This window comes from Lathyrus oleraceus, chromosome 1 (genome assembly GCF_024323335.1).
Source record: "Lathyrus oleraceus cultivar Zhongwan6 chromosome 1, CAAS_Psat_ZW6_1.0, whole genome shotgun sequence".
Taxonomy (NCBI): Eukaryota; Viridiplantae; Streptophyta; class Magnoliopsida; order Fabales; family Fabaceae; genus Lathyrus; species Lathyrus oleraceus.
In genome coordinates this window covers 71267967-71284674 of record NC_066579.1, presented here as the reverse complement: position 1 = coordinate 71284674, position 16708 = coordinate 71267967, and positions in this window count along the sequence as shown.

Below are 16708 nucleotides of genomic sequence, written 5' to 3'. Positions count from 1 at the left end.
TATATGCACTGGAAAAATTTAGAGCTTATTTGATTGGTTCAAGAGTTGTAATCTACACTGACCACTCTGCGATAAAATATCTGCTTACCAAGCCGGATTCAAAACAAAGGCTTATTCGCTGGATCCTTTTACTACAAGAGTTTGATCTAGAGATTCGGGATAAAAAAGGTTCCGAGAACTTGGTAGCAGATTATTTGTCTCGATTGGTCAATGTAGAAATTACAAACAAAGAAGAAGAGGTGAGAGAAGAATTTCCAGATGAAAAACTCTATGCGATTCAAGTGAGGCCTTGGTTTGCTGATTTTGCTAACTACAAAGCAACTGGTTTAACACCGGAAGACCTCACTTGCAATCAAAGAAGGAAATTCTTAGCTGATGCAAAATATTATGTCTGGGATGACCCTTACCTTTTTAAAGTAGGGGCAGACAATATTTTGAGAAGGTGTGTAACAATGGAGGAATCAAGAGACATTCTGTGGCACTGTCACAACTCTCCGTATGGAGGTCACTATAGTGGTTTGAGAACAGCCACTAAAGTACTCCAATCGGGTTTTTATTGGCCATCTTTATTCAAAGATGCGCACGAACATGCGAAGAGTTGTGATGCATGCCAACGGAGTGGTGGAATAGGAAAACGGGATGAAATGCCTCTAACCAACATGCTAGAAGTAGAAGTTTTTGATTGTTGGGGTATTGATTTCGTTGGTCCATTCCCCTCTTCTTTCTCAAATGAGTACATCTTAGTAGCTGTCGATTATGTTTCGAAGTGGGTGGAAGCAATTGCCTCACCCAAGGCCGATGCCAAAACTGTGATCAAATTTTTAAAGAAGAACATATTCTCACGTTTTGGTGTGCCTCGAGTGTTGGTGAGTGATGGAGGCTCACACTTCTGCAATACACCCTTAGAAAAAGTTCTGCAACATTATGGTGTAAAGCATAAGGTGACCACTCCCTACCACCCACAAGCGAACGGTCAAACTGAGGTTTCAAACCGGGAAATTAAACGGATCCTTGAGAAAACAGTTTCGAACTCAAGAAATGATTGGTCCTTAAAACTTGATGAGGCTTTGTGGGCGTATCGCACTGCTTACAAAGCACCTATTGGGCTGACTCCGTTTCAACTGGTGTATGGGAAGACTTGTCATCTTCCAGTTGAAATGGAGCATAGAGCATTATGGGCTCTTAAGTTCTTGAACTTCGACTCCACTCTAGCTGGAGAAAAAAGGAAAGGTCAACTCCATGAGTTGGAGGAACTAAGGAACGATGCATACCATTCTAATAAGCTGTACAAGGAGAAGACAAAAGCATACCATGATGGAAAGGTCCGCCATAAAGAGTTTCATGTTGGACAGATGGTATTGCTTTTTAACTCAAGGTTGAAGTTGTTTCCGGGTAAATTGAAGTCTAAATGGTCTGGACCATTTGTTGTCAAGGAAGTACGGAATTATGGAGCCATTGTGATAGAGGACCCAAAGTCGCAAGAAAGCTGGACTGTCAATGGTCAAAGACTAAAAGTCTATCATAGCGGTGACATAAACCGTGATGTGTGTGTCCTTTCCTTATCTGGATCAAGCTAATCGAGGTACCGTCGAGCTCTTAACGACGTTAAACAAAGCGCTGGTTGGGAGGCAACCCAACGTTGTTAGTTGCATTTTAATTTTCTCTTTTCTGTGATTTTCTGCTCTGTTAATCCTTTAAAAAAAAAAATAATAATAATTTTTGAAGTTCTGTTTTTTGCAGTTCGCGCCGCGACCTCCTGTTCGCGCCGCGAACTGATTGAATAAATTTGAGTAGGTTCTGTTTTTTGCAGTTCGCGCCGCGACCTCCTGTTCGCGCCGCGAACTGAATGAAAAAATTTTTAATTGATTCTGTTTTCTGCTGTTCGCGCCGCGAACCCCTGTTCGCGCCGCGAACTTTGCGTGACAGAACTCATTTAAATACTGTTTAGGTCAATTCTTTTTCATTTCAAACCTTCCTCATTTCAAATCATTTTGCCGCGCTTTCACCCCAATCTCAAAACCCCACCAAATCTTAAAATCATTCATTTTCCCTTGTTCAAATCTTCATCTTTAGCAAGCTCTAGCAATTCAAAAGGTATGTATGTTTGAATTTCTCTTTTCCAATCCCTTTTTGGGTTTTTCAATTAGGGTTGGTTAGAAATCAATTTTCTCTGTCGAATGCTGTTTGAAATCACTTTGCATGCTTGAATTAGAATAGGATTACTGTAGGGTTGAGCATTTTGGCTGGTTGGGAGTAGTTTAATCCCTCAATGGTGGAACCCTAGGAAGTTTGGGGATTTCCTGAATTCGCAGAGTTCGCGCCGCGAACTACCCTTCGCGCCGCGAACTGTGAATTCCAGCAACATTTTCTTTTTGTTACTTATTGGCTAATGCTGTTCATATGTGTTCTGTGGTTGTTCTGGTGTTGATTGCAGATGTCCAAGAGAACTAAAACCATGGCACCTCCTCAGGCCCGTTCAATCCGAAGGTTCATCAGTGAGGAACACGAAGCACGATTTGAGAGCCTCGTCAAGAGAACCATTTTGCCTGAAAGGTTTATTCGGCTAGCTCCAACCGGGGTGTATCACAGAGTGGTTGAGGCTTTTGAGCAACGAAAATGGATGAAGTTATGCGAGCCGGAAGCCGCAATCAACTACGACCTTGTCCGAGAATTTTATGCGAATGCGATGCATCGCGAGGAGGGTACGACTTTCATTTACCGGTCCAGGGTGAGGGGGAAGATTGTTTCATTTGGAAGGGATGACATTAATTCTTATCTAGGTCATCCCTTAACTCTTGGAGAGGGGGAGAGTTGTGAGTACAGTATCATGGAGGTAGCCAACAGGTGGAATCTGGAAGCGGTCAATGCCACCCTTTGTCTCAGTGGAAAATCTTATGAAGTGAATGATCAAGGGCATCCGAAATTGTGGAAGAGGGAAAATTTCAATTTGGAAGCCAGGGCTTTTTTGGTGCTACTGTTGACTAATATCAGACCAAGAAGCCACACCACCACAATTCCTATGGATGTCGGGTGTCTATTGTACTGCATCATGATCGGGAAGTCGGTGGATGTCGCAGCCCTCATTGCAGGAGAATTGAGAAAGATAGTGTTAAGCGGAACCAATTTCGGGGGCAAAGCTGGTGTGCTAGCTTATCCGGGACTTATCATGGGACTGTGCCGTAGGGCCAATGTTTCCATCCCTGAGGAAGTACACTTCTCGATCACCAGTGTGATCAGTGACGCTTATTTGAACAGGTTTCTGCAAAACCCGAATGAGAAGACTGATGCATCTGGTACTTCTTCCTCTCGAGCCCGAGCCAGATCCCGACCTCAACCTCAACCTCAAAGTACCCCAGGTTTTGATCAGATGGCTTTTGCCAACTACTGCTGTGAGAACTTTGAGGCCTCCAGGAGGTCTCAATCCTTTCTTTTCGATGCCATGCAGCAGCAGTTCCAGAACACGTTTCTGGCACCAGAGGCCCGAACTTTTCCATCGCAAGCTGACTATGCAGCTTATGCTAATTGGCCTGTGGGCAGGCCAAATTTTATGGGGGGTGCAGGAGGTAGTGCTGACCCAAATGAGGAGATGGAAGATGTTCTCGGAAGTGTAGGTGGTGATGAAGAGGAGGAGGATTGAATTTGTGGAGTTTTGAGAGTATTGTTTGTTTGAGTTTCTTTTTACTAATTCGGTTTTTGTTTTTGGGAATTTTGTAATGTACTTTTTGGTGGCTCTAGTTCACCATGACCTTATCTTAGCACTTTAATTTTTCTTTAGTATTTTTATAATTGCATGAGTACTTTTTGAAATTTAAGTGTGTTTTTAATCAAATTGGTTTACCAACAGTTCTATTTAATCGTTCTTACGCTTAAGTCAAGCCTAAAGCAACCAAGAATTGTTCGCAAAGAAAGAAGCATAGGATACTTCGAGTGGTGATGATAAGAATTAGTGTCGGCATTTCAAGGTACACTTTATCGCTTTCTAGACTTAACATGAGTAGTTTAATGGTGTGTGCAAATTTCAGTTCATAATTTCATTGAAGTATATGTCAGTGTGAATCAAAATAGGACTTAACCACTTGTGAGGAAGCTTTTCATTGTGCACTAAAAAAAGCGGGAAACCGAGCATTATTTTGACTCATTCTTATCATGCTAAATCATGCATCAATCTAATGTTGTGTGAAATTTTTGAAAATGATAGAGGCATTGTTTGTGAGAAAAACCACTTGACCAAAAAGCTTAAATCAACTAACCTTGTGAGGAGTAATCCTTAGTTAACCCCCTTTGAGCTTATTTTAGGATTCATTTGATTGATCATTGTAAAATCAATTGAAAATTATGGAATAAATGAATCCTAATTTCTTTCGTGTCAGTTGAAACCTCAAACCGAGTTGTTGCAAAATTTTGCCTTTTGCTTATGTCTAAGTAGGGAGCATTTTTGAATAAATTTGGTTTTGGAATCTAAAGTTGGGGAGAGTAAAGTGAAAAGTTGATTAGAAACTTGGAAAAGTGAGTTTCTATGAAAGGGTAAGAATATGAATAGAAACAAGAAAAAGAAATCATCCTTGAAACCATAGAGCATAAAAAAAAAAAAAAAAAAAAAAAAAAAAAAAGTAAATGCTCATGGTTGTGTGGATTTGAAAAGAAAAAGAAATAGAAAAAGATAGGGACCAAGGAAAAGGAAATTGTGTAGAGTTGAATCTTTGGGAATGCTCCCTTAGGATAGGCAATTTGGTTGAATTCCCTTAATCTTATCCTTCCTTGTAACCTAAGCCACATTATAACCTTTGAAAGACCTCTTGATCCTCATTTTTCACATAATTTGGTACTTGTTGTGATAACCGCATGATTTGAGTTGTTGTTGATTTAACTGCTTGGATGAGTGAAAGTAACCCTTCATGTTATTCATCGATATTGATGTGTGTGTAAGTTTGATTCAATTTTGACATGTATGACTTTGAAATCCTTGGAATGATTTTTGCACTTTACCATTTCCCTTATTTATGTTTTGTCTAGAGTTGAGATAAGTGAATTGAGAAAACGCCAAACGCTTTTGAACCATTTGAATGTCCTTGATGAATTCTTGTTTAAATTTTTTGTGTCATGACTTTGGTTGTAAGGGTGGAAACTTTTGTTTAGGGACAAACAAAATGCTAAGTTGGGGAGAGTTGTTAGGGACCAATTAGTACTACTTTTTATACCATTTTATTGGTCCCTTTTACCAAGTTTTGATGTAATTACACACTTTTATCTTCACTATTTTGTATAAATGCAATTAGGTTTAGTTTATTTTGTTTTGAATAGTTATTTCACATTTTATGTTAGTTTTGTAGAATTGTGGATAAGCAAGACCTTGGATTGCAACAATACATTTTGGAGGAAGCTTGCCAAACAAGGAAGCTGGAGAAGCAAGAGTTCGCGCCGCGAACTTCCTTCGCGCCGCGAAGGCTGCGAATCCAGCAAGCTGACCAAGGGTCAAAAGTGCTGCTGTGCAGGAAAAGTTAATTGCCATTTTGATGTCTGCCTGGGAATTGCTTTTCTGCATGAGATGACAAAGTCCAATTAGGGAAATGTCAACCTTTTTGGTAGAGACAAAATAGTTTAACCTAGGGCATTGAAACATTATTCATTATCATTGACACATTGTTCTTGAGAGTTTTTTTTTGTAAGAGAGAAAAACAGAGTTTTTCTTATTGAACTTTCTGCTTTGTAACAATGGTGATGAGGAGCTAAACTCCCTTTTGTCAAGATTGGAGGTAGTAGTTATTCTCATCTGTTTATGTATTCACTTTGATTTATATATGAGATAAAGATTGTTGATGTATTGAATACTGTTTTTGCTTTAAGTTGAAAACCAGATTTGAGTAGTTGTCGAGAGAGATTACTCGAGTTTAGACATAAAACAGATTTTCAAGTAGTGAATAAGTTGTAGAGATAGATTTATTCATTACTATTCTTTGATATTGAACATTAAAGATTGCTATATTGATAGTTAGGTGGAGAGATCGTCTAAGGATCAATATAGTGATTATCACGATATCATTTAGACATAAATGACTTTGAGAGGATATTTGAACATCATCAATAATCTTGAATCTATTTATTTATCATAGGGAATCATAGACATTTGAAATAGTGAACTCCAATCTTGCCAAGCCTTTATATTTGACTAAAACCATTTCATAGTTTTTGTTAACATTTATTAACAAGATATTTTTCCAAACAAAACAACCCAGTTACTTTCTAAACTTATAGCATTTGAATTATAGAACGGCAGTAATATTACCCAATCTATGTGGATACGATACAAAAATATTTGCCGAAGATATACTATTCAACAGAGGCTTTGTTGGTTTCGGAGGAAACCAGAAAGGGAAGATCATTGGCTCTAGAACTATTGGTAACGGTAAACTTCCTTCTATTACTAATGTTCTTTTGGTTGATGGTTTGATGTATAACTTATTGTCTATTAGTCAACCTAGTGACAATGGTTCTGATATCATTTTTAATCAAAAGTCTTGTAAGGTTGTTAGTCAGAAAGATGGTACAATCCTTTTTAACGGAAAGAGAAAGAATAACACTTATAAAATTAGACTTTGTGATCTTGAGGATCAAAATGTAAAAGGCTTAATGTATGTTAATGAGGAGCAATGGGTATGGCACTAACGTTTAGGCCATGTTAACACGAGAAGGATTTCTCAGCTAAATAAGCTTGGATTAGTCATAGGCTTACCCAACCTGAAGTTTGCTTCAGATGCTCTTTGTGAAGCATGTCTGAAAGACAAGTTTTCTAAAACATCTTTCAAAGCAAAAACTCTTGTGTCTACCTCTAGAACTTCTGCACATTGATTTGTTTGGGCTAGTGAAAATTTCCTCTATCAATGGTAAGGAGTATGGATTGGTCATCCTCGATGACTATAGTCGTTAGACATGGGTAAAGTTCTTGAAACATAAGGATGAGTCACATTTTGTGTTCTCTACCTTCTGCTCACTAGTGCAAATAGAAATGAATTGCAAAATAGTCAGAGTTGGAAGTGATCATGGTCGAGAATTTGAAAATAAACATTTTGAAAATATTTTTGATGCAAATGGAATTTCCCATGATTTCTCATGTCCTAGAACTCCACAGTAAAATGGGGTTGTAGAAAGGAAGAATAGAACTTTGTAAGAAATGGCTTGCACCATGATCGAAGAAACTGATATGGCTAAGCATTTATGGGCAAAATCAGTTAACACAACTTGTTATATTCAGAACAGGATTTCTATTAGACCTATTATGGGTAAGAGTCCCTATGAATTATGGAAGAACAGAAAGCCCAACATTTCTTACTTTCATCCTTTTGGTTGTGAGTGTTTTATGTTGAACACTAAAGAGAATCTTTACAAGTTTGATTCTAAGGCACATAAGTGCTTTTTGTTAGGATATTCTGAATGCTCTAAAGGCTACAAAGTCTTTAACACTGAGACACAAATTGTTGAAGAATTAATTCATGTTAGATTCAATGATAAGCTTGACCCTAAAAAGTCAAAGCTAGTTGAGAAATTTGCAGATATGAAGATTAACTTCTCAGAATCTGAAGATAAAGACTCGGAAGGAAAAGCAAAGGCCGCTGAAGCAAAATACTCAAAAGTGACTCAACCAGAAGCCATTGTTGGTCCAACTCATCAGAAGAATAGTAGATCAAGAACTTTTCATTCTGAAGAATTAATTATGGGAGATAACGAAGCACCAGTAAAAATTAGATCTTCATTCAAACCTTCTGAAGAAACTCTTCTAGGTTTGGTATCTCTGATAGAGCCCACATCTATTGATGAAGCTCTTCGAGATAATGAATGGATTCTGGCTATGCAAGAGGAATTAAATTAATTCACCAAAAACTATGTTTGGGATCTTGTTTAGAAACCAAAGGGTTTATATGTTATTGGAACCATATGGGTCTTTAGAAACAAGCTCAATGAGAAGGGCGAAGTCGTCAGAAACAAGGCTCGACTGGTAGCGCAAGGTTATAATCAGCAAGAAGGTATAGACTATACAGAAACGTTTACTTCAGTTGCCAGGTTCGAGTTTATTCGTATTTTAATTTCGTTTGTTATCAATCATAACGTCATTCTTTATCAGATGGATGTTAAGAGTTGTAAGACCCCAATTTTGATCCTAAGATCCCTCATGTTATCTCATCAATTGCATTGGCTTTGGGATCACACCTTGGCATCCTCCTTACCCTTCATTCATTGGGTTCGCACTGGGAGAGATCACCAAGCATATTTGATTGTATCATACTTTGTTTTTCATTATTTTACTAACTAAAATACCAAAAATATGTCAATGTATAATTTGTTGCTTTTGTAGGTAGTGTGTGTGATCACCCATGCTCCACCAAGCTCATATCTAGGGTTTGAGACCCTCAATGCAAGGATATTAACCAAGAGATGGTTCATATTGACTCTAGAGATCATATATGGATCCCCATGATCTTCACATATAATTTTGATCAATAATTCATCAAGATTTTGAAGCTTGTTTGCCTTGGAAGCCCTAATTCATCTGGGTATCTTGTGTGACTTCCTCAACAAGTTTCTTTATCATTTGATCAAATATTTCAAGGGATACTTCATATTACATAATCTTACACATATATGATCCTCCATGAGTCCCCAAATATCAAGATAATGTTAGGTTAGCAAGTTGGTTCATGGTGGTTGACTAGAGAAAGTCAACTGGTCAAAACTGGGGTTCCTCAGACCCTATCTCCTACATTTTTTGTCATATGAAAATGATTCCAAAATAAACGTTACTACTTATGACATTCCAAATAACTTTCATGTTGAATTCAATATCTAGTTTTTCTTGGAATGTCATTTTTTATGGTAAAAGATTATAGGTCATTTTGTCTAAACCCTAGTTAGGGGGTCAACTTCCAAGGACCATAACTTGCTCAATTTTTATGATATGAAAGTCATTCAAGTTTCATGATCTAATTCAAGACGTCCTATCCAACTTTTATGTTTGGAAGATGTTCAAATTCAACTTGCAAGTGCATGTGCCAAAAGGAAACATATAGGTTATTTTGGACCATTACCATTGAACAAGTGATTTTCCTCAACTTCTAAAATGCATAAATCCTTCATGCCAAATCCAAATGAGGTAAAATTTGTGACCAAATTGAATAGGTTTGAAATATATACAACATTTATGAAGGAACATTTTCCATTTGAAGTCCATACCAAAAGTTATTCAAGGTGGAAGAAGTGAACATTTGACTTGGTACTTAGAAAATTTTCAAATATGTTTGATTTCCCAAACTTCCACCTCAAAATTCATCATGATTCAAGTTTCAAATGGAAAAGTGTTCAACATGAAAGTTATTCCCCTTAATCTCACCTTTCCAAAAAGTCTAATATCATCTCATTTGCCCAAGATATGAAGGACTTGCGCATGGGTTCTTTTCAAAGGACTAATTGGATGAATTTCACTTTCACGTTTCAATTTCAAATGCATGGCCACATGACATGATTTCAGCATGATACACAAGAAATTTGGACCTGAATACATCACTTGATGGGCCTCTCACACACCCATGCATGCATGCAATGCAAATTGCAAAATTTGGCAAAATTTGGAAGTGTGTGGAAATGAATCACATTGGCTATAAATATAACCCTCATGGCTCAGAATTGAGGACCTCATCCCCAAGCTTTGAACCTGCAATCCAAACCCTCACCATTAAAGGATAATCTTGAAGGTTTTCATTTGATAATTGAGCTTCAAATCTCATTTTGTTTTGAGATTGAAACTCCAATAGTCCAAGCTTCCTTTTGATCTTAATCACCTCCTATAAGCTTCTGAAGCCAAGCCAAGCACAATTGGGATCAAGATCAAGCAAGGTTGAAGCTCATTCGAAGGTAATTTTTCAGAATTTTCATCTCTTCGATTCCCTCTTAATTCTTCACTATTCTTTGTGATTTTTGGTTGTCTGAAGTCCTATCAATGTAGGCAACAAGATTGAGTTGCTTTGAGGTCAAATCGAAGTAACTGAGTTCATGATCCTCAAAATTCAAATCCATGTATCTTTTTATATACTTGGAATTGGAGAAAATTGAGGCCAAATTTGAGCTCCTGAGCATTTTTTTTCTTTAAATCGATGTCCTTGTTTTTCATTTTGGTGGTGGTTGGTGGTGGACGAGTCTGGTGAGGTACACCGGAGAAGAAGACCGGAGCTAGGGCTCCGGTGATGTGTTGGCGTGTCCAAAGCCATTGGATCATGATCTCACGTTTTAATCTTAGCCATCTATTTTGATTACCAACCCTGCCACGCGTTTGACTCAATTGTTGGTGAAATGCGCGCTTCTGACCATCAGATCTGCCACCTCAATTAATGAGGGAGATCTGATGGCCCTCATTTTTTTGAATTTCCTTTTTATTTCTGAATTTATGTTTCATGAATTAAATGTTTTTGAATTTCCTTTTGGATTAATTTTGATATTTTTCATGAATTAAATGTTTTTGTGCATATTTTTAATTGTTTAAAAATACTTCTGACTTTTCAAAAATGATAAATTTTTTTGTCTAAGATCATTTGACCTTGTTTGACCTAGGATATATCTCTTGGTCATTTATTTGGTGTTTTGAAGAGGTTTTAGGTTTTGACCAAATTAAATTGAATTTTAATGCATTTTTAATTTGATTTTTAATTGATTAATTGTGTAAAAATTATGTTAAGCCATTTTTATGGCCTTGTGATGTTTGACTATTTGTTTGGGCCTTGGTCAAGGTTGATTTGACTTTTGTTGGATTAAAGTCATTATATTTAGGGAATTGATGAAATGTACATTTCATCTCCCAAAATGAATGAATGCTTTTAATTTGATAAAATTCCTCCCATGACCAATTTGTGTTTTTCTCACTCCCATCCCTCTTCATATTCACCCTTATTCTTTCCCATGCCTTTCATTGACCAATGAAATCTCAAATATCCTAAGGCTAATTGATTCATCAATGACCTTGTGTCAGATGAACCAATACAAGTATGGATGAGATATGTCAATCCATCTTGATCTTTTCTTTTAGTGTGTGGTATATTTTAAGAGTTTGGTTCATTATACCAAGTCTCTAACATGCATTAACACCTAAATTTTTATTGCCCGACCTCAGATAGTTGTGACTTCTACATAAGTCCAATTATGATTGCTTAACATAGAGATAAATTTGACCCTAAAAGAATAACATTCTAGTAAGTGAGATTGTAAGTCTCCCATCCTTCATGGTATTGTGTGGAAACTTGGCCTTTTTTCCTTCCTATGGAAGATGTCTTGGTTCAAGGATCCATGCTTGTGAATATATGGTTGAGTGTTCTCCAAAGAATGACTTAATCAATTAAAAAGTAAAACACCGCTGACATTCAATTAACCTTGACTAACTCTTATTAATATTGCTTTACTTTCAATTCATTTACTTTATGCAATTTAATTTTCAGTCATTTATCATTCATTAACATTTACATTTCATTAAACTTGTTTATGTTTATGGCATTTTCACTTTGCTCATTTGAGCCATATCTTGTTGCTGTATATATATATGTTTGTGTATTTTGATTGTTTGTGGTCTTAGGACCTTAAAATACTTAATAAGCAACAAAAACCCTAAAAAATGTTGGGTGGACTATTGGGCTTGATCTGAACTTTTGGACTTAGAACTAGGCAACATTCCCTATGCAAAAAGGACTTGGCCAATGCCAACATTTTGAAACCAAGTGATTGTGAATTGAGCCTTCATCTGATGCAAGTCTTGGGATTTATTTGAACTCGTCTGCTGCATTGTCTTGATGTGAACTGTTATCTTGATCCTGTGTCTAATGCTTTATTCTGAGTGGATAAAGGAGTATTTCATCTAATACATGAGAAGACAAAGAAGACTGCTAGCTATGGGATTTGCTTGCTTGGATGTGGCTATCTTTATTTGATGCCTTGATCTTCATGATGTCTGATATTTCTAATTGCTTGATTGGTTATTTCTTGATTCAAAGTCCAAGGGAAAATGGGTTTCTATATGACATTCTTGTCTGTTGGATTACATCCCATTGGTTAGATCTTTTCAACTCTTAACTTTTAATTTTTATGCTTAGGATTAGTCTCTTCATCTTCTCCCACTTCTTAAATTTTAAATATCCCCCCCTTTCAAAAATCTTCTTTGCTTGTGATTTCAAACTTAGACCTTATTTCGAATTAGAAACTTTGGCCTTATGCCATTGAATTTTCAAATTCTTCTTAAATCAAATTTGTAAATAAATCTAATCATCTTGACTTAAAATTTCAAAAGACAAAAAGAACTAACAACTTCATTCAAATTTTTGGCCCTTTGTGCCCTATCAATTAAACTTTTTATAAAAGCAATTCACTCATTTTGAAATTGTTACCACAAACTACGAGGTTTTGATCCCTCATTTTTATGTTGGTACGTAGGCACAAGTCCGAAGGTTTTGTCAAACACAAAAATATAATTAATGAATTCTTTTCTCATCCCCACACTCTATTTTTGCCAAACATCATTTATACCAAAAACACATACACACATAAAAAAGGCTATTGTGAAGCTGACTATGTTGGAGACAGAATAGAAAGGAAGAGTACTTATGAAAGTTGTCAATTTCTAGGAGTCAATCTGATCTCATAGTCCAGCAAGAGACAATCAGCAATTGCGCTTTCAACAGTCGAAGCTGAGTATATCGCGGCTTCTAGATGCATCATTCAGATACTCTGGATGAAGAGTCAACTGGAAGATTATCAGATATTCAAGAGTAACATAGCTATTCTCCGTGATAATACTTATGCTATTTTTTTGTCTAAGAATCCTATCTTGCATTCTAGGGTTAAGCATATTAAAATTAAACATAACTTTTTACGTGATTATGTTCAGAAGGGTATTTTTCACTTAAAATTTGTTGATACAAACCATCAATGGGTTGATATCTTTACAAAACCCCTTGCTGGAGATAAATTAATTTTCATTATGAAAAACTTATTTATGGATTTTTGTCCAGAATGAAAAGATGAATTTCAGAATGTTAAGCTTCTAGAACTCTATATTACATTCTGAGAATTTATTTATTGATTTTGAGACATGAGCTTTCTGAAGTGTGGAAGTTTCATGAATCAGAAAGGTTCTGATCAGAAGCAATCTCATCGATTTTCTTTCTTGATTCTGAATAGTTGTTGCATTAAATTATTGTCTCATCGTTTGATATCATGTGGTTCTTAGTGGTGACAACTGTCCCACTGTCTGAGCATGCACGATATTAGCGTGACACATTGGATTTCACATCTCTTGGAATTAGGTTAAAATCTCTTATGCCCCCCCCTTTTCTGCATGTTTGCTAGCCTTTCATCATTACATTTTTTTTATATAAACCCATTTCACTCACATTATCACACTACGTGCACTTTACTCCCACACTTTCTCTCTTTCAAACCTTCAATCACCCTTTTTGCAACTTTTCTTCTTCATCTTCAACATTTCTCAAATGGATGATCAAAAACAACAATAACAACAAGCTCAACGTCAACCTTCTTTTCAGTCAGCTGCTGATAAGAACATTTCTCCCTCCAAGGGAGAAATCAGCGGTAGTAGTATCCCATTAGAAAACTACCTTATCTTCACCAAGATAGATCCTCCGGAAGTCTTAGCTTACTACTTGGAAAGCTGCCTCGAAGATGACATTGATTCGTTTGTGGATCCCTTTAATCTTCCTGATGACTACCCAATGGTTCCCCTGCTTCCTCCTCCTCCATAAAACCATAAGCTTTCAAAATAGATTAAGCACTTTTGTGATTTTATTTTGTTTAAGTGTGTTTTGCATTTCTGTAACATGCTTGTACCATTTCTTCCTTTTGGCACGGTTTAATGGAAACCATGTTTGTTTCTTTCCATATTTTTTGTCTGTCTTTTTTATTAATGACAAAGGGGGAGAAACGTATTTATGGGAGAACCGTAATTGATTTTGATATACCTATATTCATGATTCAGAACCCAAACATTGTTTAATGTTTCTGCTAATAACTACTTCGAAGAATAGTTTATTAAGTGTCTTGCAGGGAAATGCCAATAACATCAGAATGTTAATGTTAACAACCAGTGCTCTGAAAAACATCAAGCAACTTCTGAAGACAAACCAAATTTTGATGGAAGATCATTCTAGTACTTCAAAAAGGTTAATTGGGAAAGTGCTCTTTCATTCTGATTTTATATTTTTAGGAGTTTACATCTCATAGGGAACTTTTTTCTTCTGTAAGATGTATCCTTCTGTGATTATCCTGTACAAAACTGTTCATCAAAATACATGTTTTTGTCATCATCCAAAAGGGGGAAATTGTTAGAACAAGATTTGGTTATGCATATATACCTTGAGTTTTGATGATAACAATGTTGTATTTGTGTGAGAACAATTTTGGTACCCTAATGGTTTGTTATTGTATAGCTTTAATAACCAGTTTTGATTATGAGTTTATGACATGCAACATCATCCATTTTTGAACATTGTGTTTCAATTCTGATTTTGCGCTAATCATGAGAAGTTTTAAAAGATGTTCATGTTGTTGCTGTAATGATCTTTCTGCTTTTATGTTGATTGACTCCTAAGAAGTTTATGAAGAGACGTTATGTTGCTGTTACAACGTTCTCTCGGTTTTTGCTTCTAGACATGACTCTGATCATCAAGCTTCTAAAGAATGGCAAGCTTCTGAAGTTGTGTTACTTAGTTGAAGATTCTGAGTATCTCAAGCCAGGCGTTAAGGTTATCAAGATTCTAACTGAAAAGTCTAAAGATACTGAAGATCTCGAGCCAGACTGTTGATGTTGTCAAGGTTCTGACTAAAGATTTTGTAGTTTCTAAATCGAGATATATGTTTCTTCATTTCATGTTTCATCAACTTTAATCAGAAGCCAATGAATTTGAAGATAAGATCAAAATGGATACGTGATCAAATAGTACATGGTACAAAATCAAATATTCCTTCCACTACCTGATATCATGGGAAAAGGACGGTACTGTACATCACACTTGTCACTGAAATTGTGAGTGAATGACGGTAATATGTGTCACTCCTTTCACCAATACAACAGTGGACATCCGCTATATTGGTATCCCCATTTTCCCCTCCAATGGTCTCTTTTCTTATGCTATATAAGTGAGACTTGGAGACTTGAAGAAATGTCGCCGCTGTTGTGTGAGACAAACTACAATATTTGACAAGTCTATTTCTTTGTGAAAAGCTATCATTTTTTACACAGTTTTCTTTAAGTGTTTTGATTATCATTTATGTAAAATCTACTTGTGCAGAAGCATCTTGTAAACACAAAACTTTGATTCAAACTAGTTGTTTGTAATTCCTTAAGGAGAATATGGTATAGTCAGATCCTTGAGAAGACAAAGAAAGTTGTTATTTGTGATTACTTAAGGAGACTAGGGTATAGTCGGATCCTTGAGAAGACAAAGAAGGTTATTCTTTGTGATTATTGTAATCAGTTGATTATGGTGGATTAAGTCCTTATGTATAAGATGAAATCACCTTGGCGGGTGGATTGGAGTAGCTTTGAGTTTCAAGAGAACCAGAATAAAAATACTTGTGTTTTTACCTCCTTGTTATTACCATTTGAGTGGTGTTCTTGAGTTGGTAAAAATATTTTGTTTTTAAAACCCAATTCAAACCCCTCATTTATTGTGTTTTTCACACCTTCAAATAGCTAAAAATAAATTCATCTAATGGCCTAATCAATAAGAATTTAGCTACTCATAGTGTAAGTAATCATCTTCAAATCATGTAATTAAATACGAAATACTACTACAAAAGGTTCTAAAAAATGCTATAAAACTATGATACGATAGATTGTCATCAACAATCAAACGCTCGCACCTTATCACCCATTTTCCTTAAGAGGATATCCAACCCTAAAAGTTCACAAATAAGTGTGTCCCTCTCGATAGTAAGTGCGTCAAGATGCTCTTTAAGCCTCTATTTTTTCCTTTCGGTTGCACCTAGGCGCCAAGACTTAACTCTTACCTGCAACTCCAAAAGCCAAGATAGGAGAAGCCTTGAGAATCTAGTACGACATTTGTGTAATCTCTTCTTGACGCATCCCTTCAGCCTTCCTCGCAAAGTATGCATAGTTTTTTTCATAAATGAAAGATCGAAGTTCCCTAATCGTCCTAGGATAAGGATAGGCAAGAAACAACAGATACAAGTTTTCCCTATTTGTGAGAATGTATTTCCTGACATCCTCCTTATTTATAGAATCGTCTTGATGCAACCCATATCATATCCAAATAAAGGATCAAGAAAAAAATATGAACATTCAATTTAGAATGGTGAAACAAAAGGGTAAAATCCTCCGCCCCTTTTACCAAAATTCTTACACCTTTCTTCTTTGGTAGCCGCCTCCACCAGTAATTAGGTCTCTATGTATAAATTATTTATCTTCTCAAGTGCAACAAAGGAGGGTCCAACACCATCGGCAAAGTCGATACCTTCTTAGAAAGTTGTATGTTTATTCTTCATATAGGCCTCCTTTTGAGAAAAATCATCAGGCGAATAAATATAATTTCTCATTCCAACCAAGAAATGATTTTAGTGCAACAACTTGGGGAATTTTTTAGTATATCTCGAAGGTACTCTGGGATAAGTCTCATAGTTGGTCGCATGATCAACCTCGGTAAAAGGC